We start from the raw sequence: 12,700 nt of genomic DNA, 5'->3' as shown, positions 1-12,700 counted from the left end.
AAATAACTCTGTCAATTTTCAGTCTACAGACTCGGAATTTGATATACAGGGTACTGACATTTGTGAAAATTTGGTAATCAGTTTTCGGCCAGAAATTTGCCTGTTAAGAGGCCAAAGTTCAACGATTTGACCTTTGAGAACTCTACCAAGCTCCTCTGACAATTTTGGGTATAAACAATTGAAATTTTAGATATAGGTTCCTTGGACATGGATCTGACTTCATAACTTAATTTGAGCCCAAAACAATAAATGTTAAGGGGTCAAAGTTAAAAAAAAGAATTGACCTCTGCGGTCTCTACAAAATTACTCAGACAATTTCTGGTCTAAACATTTGGAATTTGACATAAAGTGTATTCCGAGATAAGCAAGCTTTTTAATTGGTTCGGGTCGAAAATTTGAGCTACAAATATATAAATCTATGTATGTATGTTTGCATGTCTGACTAAAACTTTTGACAAGATCAGTATCGTTTTGAAGCTGGACCCTTCAGACGACAAATACCAAACAATTGGCTAAAAACATTAACTTCTTCACCCTCAACTGGGCAGTTTTTTACAGGGAGGGGTCGCTTTTTTCGCCGATATTTTCGAAAGTCATTTCCTCTTTTCGATTGTTTACCTTTAATTTAAATCTACGTCACTTCCGATTTGCCAGTAGTCCTAACAGCAAAGACGTCATGTTTTTTTTCATGTTCTTTTCCTCCTTCGCGATACAGGTTCGAGCCTGCCTTCCTACTACCACTTTTTTTTTTTGCTCAACGCACACCTCTAAACACTCAGGCAACGCCGGGCACCCATGCTAGTATATATATATATATATATATATATATATATATATACTAATAAAATTGTATAAAGTTTAAAATGCAATTAGAACTTTATAAGTTGTATAAAATTTTAAAAGCAATGAAAACTTTATAAAGTTTTTTATGCAATTATAACTTTATTAATTATAAATGTATAATGTATAGATTTTTTTGAAACCGGTATCTTCATACAAATCTCGTCTGGAACAGTAGAGACTCAACGCGTCTATCCACTAGGCCATAAAGTTGTATACAGCTTTATAGACAATTAAACTTCATAAAGTTTTATAGTTTTATATGCAATTCTAAATTTATAAAGCTGTATAAAGTTGTATATGCAATTAAAACTTAATAAAGTTGTATAAAGTTTCATATGCAATTATAACTACTAAACTTTTATAAGGTTTAATACAGAATTATAACTTTATAAATCTGTATAAAGTGTTGTACGAAATAATAACTTTATAAAGTTTTGTACGAAATAATGACTTTATAAAGTTTTATACACAATGATTACTTTATAAAGTTGTATAAACATTTATACACAATGATAACTTTATAAAGCTGTATAATGTTTTATAGGAAATAATAACTTTATAAACTTGTATAAAGTTTTATATGCAATTAAAACTTTATAATATTGTATGAAGTTTTATAGGCAATAATCTATATAATACTAAAAGTCTATGGATCTTGTATGTTTGCAATCAGATTTCCGGTTTTCAACATCCGGTTGCGCATGCGTAAATAGCAACGTCTTCAATCCGTTATTCCAATTCCGGAATTTTTATATCGCTTTTAATACAAACAATTTAATTTAATTTAATTAAATAGTTATTTATATATACAAATAATACATAGATTCATAGATAATTATAATATATATTATAAAATCTATTTATCTATGAATCTATTAATAATATGAAATATTACCCTATACAATTTATGGAAAGAAAACACCTCTCACTTTCCCTCTAATAGATTTCAACACTCCTACTCCCTCTGTTTTCGTTACGTACGCGAGAAATAGTTACGTGTATGTGTGAGAGAGAGAAAAAGAGGGCGATGTAAAACTGGATAGAGTTATCCCCCTTAACTAATGCAGACCTTTTTACTAGAGGGCGTTATTACAAAAAAATTTCTTTTTCTTCTTCCCATGTTTTTTAAAGTCGTCTGCTTACATTTCCAAACGGAAAGCTGAATCGGTAAATGCACACATTTCTATTACATTAAATAGTGTTTTCCTTACACAATGGGTACTGAATGTTTTCTTAAATTAAATGAAAAAAGTTACATTTTATTTTCATTTTCTATTTAAAAAGCCATTATTAACATGTGGAGAGTGTTTTTTTTATTATTCTTTCAACTAACAATTTCATTTAAAAGATGATATATCAAAATTTGAATTTAACTATAATAAGGATTATGATACCTGTTCAGTGCATATTTACCTATAAGTATGACCAACCACTTATAATTCAGTAACTGTAATTTAAAAAAAAATAACAATTATAATAAACAGAACGACTCATAGAAATCTATCTATATTCTTTTTTCATTTTAATATACTTTCATAGAAATGCTTCTGTTATGTAAAAAAAAACTATTTTCTTTATGCCACAAGTGTCACGCTCATACATGAATTCCATAGCTAATATAACGTACTGACCCAACGGGTCACGGGTGGTCTAGTTACTTTATAAAGTTGTATTAAGTTTTATAAGTAATGAGAAGTGTATAACGTTGTATAAAATTTTATATGCAACGACAAATTTATATCTTATATAACATTATAACTTTATATAGTTGTATAAAGTTTTATGCAAAATTATCACTTTATAAAGTAGTATAAAGTTTTATACACAAATATACTTTCATAAATCTGTATAAATTTCTATACACAAGTATAACTTTATAAAGTTGTATAAAGTTTATACACAATTTTAACTATATAAATTGTATAAAGTTTTACAGGAAATGATGTTTATAAAATTGTATAAACGTTTATACATATAGATAAGTTTATAAAGTTGTATAGAATTCTTTTTACACACAATTTTGCTGGTGATGTTCTTGGGTCTGAGTCATATGGCTGGTCGCCTAAAATCACGTCTCAATGCTGTATTATAACTGACTATAAATAGTAATCGTTCACGATTTATAGTTTTCGCCAGAGAAGGTTCTAGAAAATACAGAAAAGAATACTTTTCTGTTCCATCTTTTTGAAAATCTACAGAGACGCTAAAAAACGTTTTACATTCAAATTCTTAAGTAATACTTTTTATATTATTTTATATAATCCTTCATTGTTATTTCTTTTTAATTATGTAATTTATTATATTTTATATTTTTATATAATATTTTAAGTATTTTTATTTTGTTATAATTATTAATTATATTAATAATTATTTTTACTATATTATATTTTTATTACATGTTATTATTTGGATAATAAATCATAATTTCGTCTTATCATAAGAGAAAAATATGTCCTCTTATGACACTTGTGATAATCTGATTTCCTGATGGGGCCGACCCTGTCGGTGGGGCATTAGAATACGTCGACTGCCCCCCTGCAGAGGGTAAAAGTCCCTCAATGGGAGTCCTGGATATGACCTTAAACTATATCCAGTGGTGAGGCCCTAGCTTGTGGGCTTTGGGGAGTGTGGAGCCACCCTTTAATTACCATTGCTCCCAGGTCCACTCTGACCCGGAGTGGTAGTACCTGTTAGGGTCCCAACTATGGGTTAAATAGAAACCGACTTGAAAACAACAAATATATTCTATTAAAAAAAATTTTTCTTCAAAATCTTTGGAATCAGCATTAAATAACCCGAAAAGGGTTGATATGCCGTAAAACAAAAACAACCAACCAACCAACCTGATGGGGCGTGTTCCTATGAGTCATCATCGCCTGTGCTGCTTGATTGTGACGTAGGTGGCCGTAGCCATCAATGCAGTTCATGAGTATTCTTTTGGCTGTTTTTATGGCCAGTTTGACTTGGCCATTACTTTGCGGATAATGTGCGGATGATATACGTCTTTTTACATCCCAGTCTCCTAGAAACGATTTATACTCCAATGTGTCATATGGTGGCTCTCCATCAGATGATATCTCCTCCGGTACACCATACGTGCAGAACCAACCCCTCAATGCATTGCATACTGCTGCAGCCTTCCCTGATAGTAGCGGGACAACTTCAATCCAGTTGGTGTATCAGTCTGCATATACTATGTAACTCTTCCCATGCATATCCAGTAGGTCCGTGACAGTCTTTTGGAATGGATAATTCTGGGTTTGAGAGTGGCATTAATGGTTCTATTGACAGGGACTGGACGTTATTCATCAACACAAGGACTCGGTACAAACAAATGTGTTGTTTAACTGATGCCACAAATTAAGAATGGCTTGCTCGAATTAGCTAAACAGACTTTTGTTTGTACCGGGTCCATGTGTCGATGAATAATGCCCAGTCCCTGTCGGTGTAACCATCCTTGATCGCAGGTCTGTCCAGTTTTTTAGTGTGAGGTCCGTTTGACAGAGTTTCCTTACTGGCACGAGATTCATTGTTTTCTTTCTATAAATTTATCAACTGCTGAACTAGTTGCAAGTAATATTCGTCATTTTGTTGTCCTGATGCCATTGCTATCTCAATTTCAGTAAAAAAATAAGTTGATAAAGATAAATCCTGTAGAAATGGATTCTGTTCGTAGCGCCATGTAAAGTTGACTTAAAAGTCTACCGAGTCTGTGACTAGCACTGAATTTATAACCCGTCATGACGACTGGTGGTCCACTTTTTCCTGACCCGTCTCATAACAGAATATTAAATCGCCAGTTAAATCGAGGCAGGGCTAATCCGAATTCCATTGATGTTGGTTGCTCTTGTGTCAGTAATTCTCTCCCAAACTTAAACGGGATGTTGTTTATCTTTTAGCAACAGAGTGTATTTTTTATTGCTTATACTGACAGCCTTTATACCTCGTGAACATAAGAGGCCAAAAGGAAAATCAAGAACGAGGTGAAGGGACGACTTGATACAATGCATGAGTCCCACATGTCCCACATGGCAGTGGATAGCTTGGGACAGAGATAGATGGCTAAAGTCCAAGGAGGAGTTCCTTATTTTACTGATAAAACCCTTATTAATTGATTGAGCCTTGATAAGCGATGATGCATCAGTTAAAAAACAAGAATGGAATGATTGCAAGCAACTACAAACCCATAATCTATCTACAGCATAAGGATGAGATTATACAAGTTGCTACACATGCTGCACTGGTTCACGTTTAACACAAGAGATTATATTTGCTAAAATAAATAGTGCCAAAGCAAAATGCTGTTGCATTGTGTGCATATATGTGTGCATATATACGTGTGATCCTCTATCTAAAGTTTGTTGTGGGTGTATGTAGATTTATAGCTCATGACGGGACAATAATATACATAAATACCTTTACAAGACAAAGGACAAACAACATTTATTTGCGGTTTCACCATCTGGCCAATCGGGAAACATATCTAGTCCGTTTTGTCTTGATGGAAAAGCTGCAATGAAAATTTTCCCCAAGAATGACAGAGCCTCAGATTTTGTTTTCAACGTTTTATTCCGGAGTGTTTTTCCCTCACACTGACCTAAGTTCTGTTTACATTCTGACTATCGCCATTTCTGACATCCTCTGCTCACAGCCATAACAATCTGTCGAGTGTCTCTCTCCCTCTGCCAACTCCGACTAACTGTTTTTTTTTTTCAAACTAGTTTCCACCTATATTAAAAGACCATCTTCCTCTCTAAATAACGTCATTGGTATACATCATTAAGATAATCACCTGGTTTTACATGTCAATTTTTCTGAATTGTCAACTGAATTATTATGTCAGTCAGTGCCATTGAAAAATCCCCATGGAGACCAGGTGGTGAAACGCTGCACCTCCAACTTATTTATGTTCAGCATTATTGATAAAAAAAAAATAATGGTGCTAATGCACTTACTGATCCGCGCTATTTTTTTAAAATCGTATTTCCAAGTTTAATTAAAGTTTTATATGTTTTTTTATTCAATTGTAAGGTTACAGTACAGAATAGGTACAAAACACCCTCCCCTCCCCATGTTAAGAATGGCTTTTTAAATAATAACGTTATTATTTCAGCACGGATCAATAGGTGCATGAGTACCAAAATAATAATACATAGGTCTGTGACAACAGAATATTCTTTTCATTCTTTTGATTCTCGGGTATATATCCGACACGGTAAGACACAGTCAATCAACTGAGAACTACATTCGTCTATATAAAAACATAAGATATTAACAGATATATACTCAAGAGTAAAAACAATGAAAAGAATATGCTGTTGTCACAACCCAAAGAATATGTCTATCTTTTTATTATTTTATTCTAAATCCTTAAGTTTAATGCCAGTAGACATCCCCAAATTCATGTAAAAGCGTATTAAAAAAAAAAAAAAAAAGCCACGGTAGAGATGTCAGATCAACAGCTACACATTCTTAGTATTTGCGCGAATTAAACAACAGTACAAAAAAGCCGACAGAGAACTGTGGCTTCTTGCAGTGATGCATTTTTGATTTAAGTATATGCAAAATGAATACCGATGTTCAAAATGTAAACATTTTGACCCTTCCCTTTACTTAAAAATGCACCCAAAAATCAATAAAATTAACCAATTTTAATGAAACTTTCAATATCTATCAAATAATGATCACGGAATATAATGAACCGATTATTTTCATTTGAATGTTAGTCGAAATGAATTATTTTGTTTGAACACAAAATACCTTTACTAAAGTTATGGTTTTCAGTAGTAAAAAAAATTTTTTTTAAATGCATGTACAGAGTGTATTTTCCATATTTATAAAAATAAAGCATCATAAATTATAACAATTAAAAACAATTATTTAATTTTCACAGGAACATTACGAAAAAATACCCCAAAGTCCATATTAATGAATTCGATATAACTCGAAAAAAAATTAATTTCTCGAACTACCGATATTATCATTATCATTGAATTAAGCATAGTTTATTTAATATTTTCACACAAAAAAATTATAATTGCAAATATATTTCTACTTTTATTTTTTAAAAAACAGGTTTTGCATGATTTTTTATATGTAAGATTCTAATATTTTCCTTGCTTGCATAAATGTGAAACTTTTGGCGTAACATGATTTTTATATAATCTTGAAAAAGCAATAAAGCAAGAACATAGAAAAATTATTAAATTAAAAATTGGTAAAAAAAAATCACAGTAAGAATGTACGGATGCAAGGCTGGGGGGAAAAAAAAAAAAAAAAAAAAAACTATCACCCTCTACCTCCCTTTAACTACCTGACATCATTTTAAGACAGCCTTTTGACTATCAAAGATTTTGGGCTTCTGTATAATCCATCTTTAGAGATTTCAGTTTTGTTGACATTCTGTGAAGCAAGAATCTTTCGCTTTTGGGAGTTAATTAAGCTATTTTTTTGTACACACAAGGATTTTTTATTTAATTCAGTATCTTAGGACTTTACTAATTATCATTGAAATAGACCCAGAAAACTAATATTTATCTTTTAAAGGATTTTTACAATGAATTTATTTAACTTCAAAATTCAGCTGAATTAGTTAGCTCACTGTGAAAATATTTTTTATAACTTTTCTTTTTTCACTTGTAAAACTTTTTTTTTTTTCCTTTTTGAAATTAACTTTAGTCTTTAATCTTTCAAATACAATTAAAAAAAAAAAAGTAGTCAAAATATTACTCCTTTTAGGAAAGCTACATTAACATCCGATTTTATTTTGCCTGTAAATAAATAGTTAATATGACCTCCACCTAATTAAAATAAATTGTTCTCTACATTAAAAAACAAACCTTGTGTCTTATTTTGCTCCTGTGAGAAGGTAAATAAATAGCAACTTCTTTTTATAAAAATAATTTCCAAAAACATTTATAAATAAAATTATAAATAAATGACAAAATGTCTATATTCCATATTTCAAGATGTTGTCCATCTTACTGTTTATTTCTTTCAGTATGTTAAAATGTTCAATTCTAACATGCTTAAAGAAATAAATGGTAAGATGGACAACATCTTAAAATTTGGAATATAAACCTTGTCATTTATTTGCATTTGCTCTGTAGTCACATTGAGCTTAAGCATATTTTCCCATAAACATATAATGTTATGTATTTTAACGTGTTTTTCGTTTGTTTGTGTAGAGAAAAAATGTATGACATTTCTATTCTGTAAATTTTGCAAAATCAAAAAAAAAGTTCTCAGTTTCCGTGTTGATGAGAAAGTTCTGACGGAATTTTTAATTTTGACTTCAAATAATGTATTTTCAAATGAGTTTTCATTATAATACTTTTACTTTACATATCATTTAAAGAGCGTTTTTTGCACTATCTAATCGTTTAAGTTACAATCATTTTAAAACAATTATGTCTTCGTTTCAGAACGTTAAACACAAGATGGAAAAAAACAAAGCAAATTTGCACAATTTTCTTATTTCAATTCAAGCTAGGCTGAAAAGCTGCTGAAACAGTTCGCGATACAGCAAAACATTTGGCCCAGGAACCACTAGGAAACGCACAGCACAATGGTGGTTTAAGAAATTTTTTGGCAGTGATGAGAGTATTGAAGATGATGAGCATAGTGGTCGGTCATTGGATGTTGACAACGATCAATTAAGAGCCTTAGTCGAAGTCAATCCACACACAACTGTTGAAAAAGTTGTTTCTGAAGTAGACATAATGTATACAACGATTTCCAACCACTTAAAAGAGATTGGAAAGATAAAAAACTTGATAAATGGGTGCCTCACGAATTGAAAGAAACACCATTGTGTCATCCTCCCTTCTTTTACGCAACACAAATGACCCGTTTCTCAACCGGGTTGTGACATGCGATGAAAAGTGGGTTCTTTACAACTGGCGACACTCAGCTCAGTAGTTAGATACAGACGAGGCTCCATGACACTCCCCGAAGCTAGACTTGCACCAAAGGTCATGCTGATTGTTTGGTATTATGTGACTGGTGTCATCCATTACAGTTTTTGAATACAGGCGAAACCATTACAGCAGATAAGTACTGTCAACAAATGGATAAAATGCATCAGAAACTTCGTCAACAACACCCAGCATTAATTTACAGGAAAGGCCTAATCCCTTCCACAACAATGCCTGACAGCACATTACTAAACGACCCTGCAGAAGTTGAAGAAATTGGGCTACGAAACTACCTTATCTCGAGATCTCTCACCTACCGACTACCACTTTTTCAAGCATCTTGACAACTTTCTGCATGAGAAATGCTTCAAAAACCTAAGCGATATCAAAAACGCCTTTAGCGACTTCATCACCATCAGAACACAAGATTTTTACGTTACTTGCATAAATACACTTGTTTTGCGTTGGCAAAAGTGTGTTGATTCTGATGGTGTTTATTTCGATCAATAAATTTTTGTTTCAGCGATGTTCATCTTCATTTAAAAGTTAGAAACCGAAGGAACTTTCTTGTCAACCTGATAACAAGTTAAATGGCAAAGTTAAAAATGTGTCTATTAACAAAAAAAAAAAAACATAGCTCAATAATCATAGCCATGAGCCGCCACTGCCAGGAGGTGTCACTTTAGAAGACAAAAATTAAAATTGCCTTAAGATTGGCATAATTTGGATTTGGATTATTCGAACTACTATTGTCATTTTGAGTGTTATTCTCACACAGTGATGGCAGGTGTAACCTCCGACCTTCTTTTGGTGTATCTTGTCTAACGCTGGAAATTTTTCTGTCAAACTCAAGAATCTGTATGGAATTTTGAACATAACCTTTTTATTTAATCCACGGAGATAGCATGCTCTCATTTCGTCAGCCACTAACCTTCCTAAAGGTTTACAGTTCCATCCTCAAGGCAGGCAATACTAAGATAACAGTTGCAAATTGCTTAAGACTTCTATTCAGCCATGGTTGACAAAACAAGAGCATGCTACTCCTGTGGAGTAAATAAAGCATTCCAATCGAAATTCTATAGATTCCCAACTTTGATGAAATAGTTACCAACTTCAACAAGATACACTCAAAGAAGGTCAGAGGTTACATCGGCTGAAAAGTCGTGAAAATTACACTCAAGATGAGAACATTAGTCTGAATAATACAAATTATTAAACCTCATCTAAAAAATTCAGAAACATGACTGATGTATTTAAATCCATTGTCCCTTTGTCTACTATTTGAGTTAAAAAGTTTTTAAATACAATGTTGACAACTATGTTATCCCCCTACTATAGTGCTCATATATTTTGATGCAATTTTTTTCTTAGCACTCAAATTTCAATTGCATTGTGTTAAAAGGTAGTTGGATTGGTATCATTTTTAATGTTGTATGATGTCTGAAATTTGATTTGGCACTCAATTATATATCGAGTTTAGAATGGGACGAGACTGCAGATTCAAGAATATATTCAAGAATATATTCAACAACTATTATGGTTGAATGATACATATAGTTATATGAATTTAGGTAAAAATGGCATCAGTAAAAATGGCAAAAGTAAATAAATAGGTAAAAAAAAAAAAAAAAAAAAAAAAATGCACTTTGTGACAACAGGATTTTTCAAGAAGTACAGGTTAAGCTCCCATTTCTCTAGTTTAAAATAGGGATAACTCTCCCCTCCCACAAAAAATTAAAATATTTTTATAGACATTTACACCGGTAGGAGTGGAGGCTATTTAAAAAAATTTTTTTTATTAAATATTCACTAATCAAGGTCAACAATGCTTTCTGCTAGTTTGATTCTTTTAACGAGCTAGTGTGAAAAGTCTTTGTTGAGGTAGAGATAATCAATAGAACCCTTAATTGCTTGCGTATCCACTCTCTTTCTTTCATCATACTATATAACTCTAGCCAAGCCAAGAGTCATGCTTGTTTATCCCTTTTTATGTCCTTTCTTTCTGCCCAGAAAACCTGTAATTTTTACCCACTGTTAAGAGACCCCTCATCAATATTAAATCCAAAACTATGTAGTTCAATTTGGGGGGGGGGGGGTTCCTCAATAGAGAAAGCTTTGTTCTGTACTATTCTGCATGAGTACTCAGAACTCTAATAATAACTAATTTTCTTTCACAACGAAATGTTACAATTGCGAATTTGACTAAAACATAAACAAACAAAAACAAAACAAAAGCACTGATGATTTAATAAATATTGATCAACCAGAAAAGTACCCGATTCAAAGTTAGCAGCAAATGATGTTTGATCAGATTCTGTCCCTGATATTAAACTTCATCAGTAATATAACTTCTGGCAAGAGTTTCAATTTCCCAAGTTTATTTATTTATTTATGAGATTGTTAGGTGAAATTACAGAATAGTTAACTCTTCAGGTTCTGCAGATTATTTAAAAAAAAAAACATCCTTAACTTAGAGGCATAATGATTTAAAAATAAAAAAAATAAAACAAAACACTGGAAGAAATGCACCCAATAATGTTACCATAACATTTCTTGCGTGAATTTCTACCAGTAATTTGAGTTATTTTTAATTTTTAAGTCATTATCGAGACCAGGCTTTGTATAGATTTTCAATGTCTATTTTCAAGGCTTTCAAAGTTCTTCAATGCCTTCTTCAGACAAAATTCAATTTTAAAAACAAGATTTTGGGTTTGTTTTACAATCCACAACAATTCAAAAAAGTGGTAAAAAAAAGTCAAATATACAACAAATAAATGTTACTGTAGGCAATAAAAGTTACTTTGATGCCTACCTTCATCATTTTTTGGTGTTTTTTTTATAAGTAGTTTTAAATGCCTTTTATTTCATCTCAAATATTAACTTTCTTTATGCCTTTTAATTTTCAACCAAGATGGCTGTCGTCTTGTCCATTTTTTTTGGCCTGGCCAGCCTAATTTTCAATCATTACAATTTTTTTTTGTTTTGTTTTTTTTTTTGGGGGGGGGGCGCCATTGAAGAATCCTATCCACACACCTGGTGTCTCCACTCTCTAAAAATTAAATTATAAATGAGAACAAAAATAGACGGAGTTACATCCTTTTATCATGAAAATACTATTGTGATAAAGAGACAGAACTTTTGTATCCCCAATACTATGCAATTTCAGAACAATGCATTTCGATTTTATTTTCATATTTTAAAATTAATTTATTTCAATTTATTTTTAATATTTCGATACAAAATTTTACTGGCCATAAAGAATACAACTTTTAAGGCCTTTTCAAGAACTTTTCAAGGCATTTTTCATATTTTCAAGGATTTTTCAAGGTAATAATAGAAATAAATGCTTTTCAAGTCAAAATTCAAGGATTTTTCAAGTCCATACAAACCCTGGAGATTCCAAAGATATAACCCTATCATGTTGGTCATTTTTTTTTTTGTAAATTAATGTTGCCAATTTTCTGTAGTATAACATCTTTTTTTTTAAGTAAAAATCTTTTGGATGCAAGAAAATTAAAAGCAGTAGCTGCCAACGATTAAATCATTGAATTAAGCTTCCATTTTCAAGACTTGATGAAATAAATTAAGATAAATATGGCTGTGGTAAAATTTTATTCACACTTTTTAAAAATATTTATTATAAAAATAATTTAAAAAAAATATTTGTTATAAAAATAATTATCAAATAAAATGTTATAATTTTTCTTTTCGGTGCTTCTACAGAATTTAAACTTAATCAAACTGACTTTTTCCAAACTCAAGCAAAGGGATTTACACCTATTGTAAACTAGGGGAATGGGAGTTTAGCCCACATTTCTCGAATCGTCCTAATTTTTTGTTGGCAAAGTGCCATTTTTACCGAGCACCATAACTATACACATAGGTATACATATATATTTATACTTATATTTATGTACAGCCTTTTAAGTTTTGTGAAAAAT

This window comes from Euprymna scolopes, chromosome 1 (assembly GCF_053919585.1).
Source record: "Euprymna scolopes isolate OS-2025 chromosome 1, ASM5391958v1, whole genome shotgun sequence".
Taxonomy (NCBI): Eukaryota; Metazoa; Mollusca; class Cephalopoda; order Sepiida; family Sepiolidae; genus Euprymna; species Euprymna scolopes.
This window is presented reverse-complemented; position numbering follows the sequence as displayed.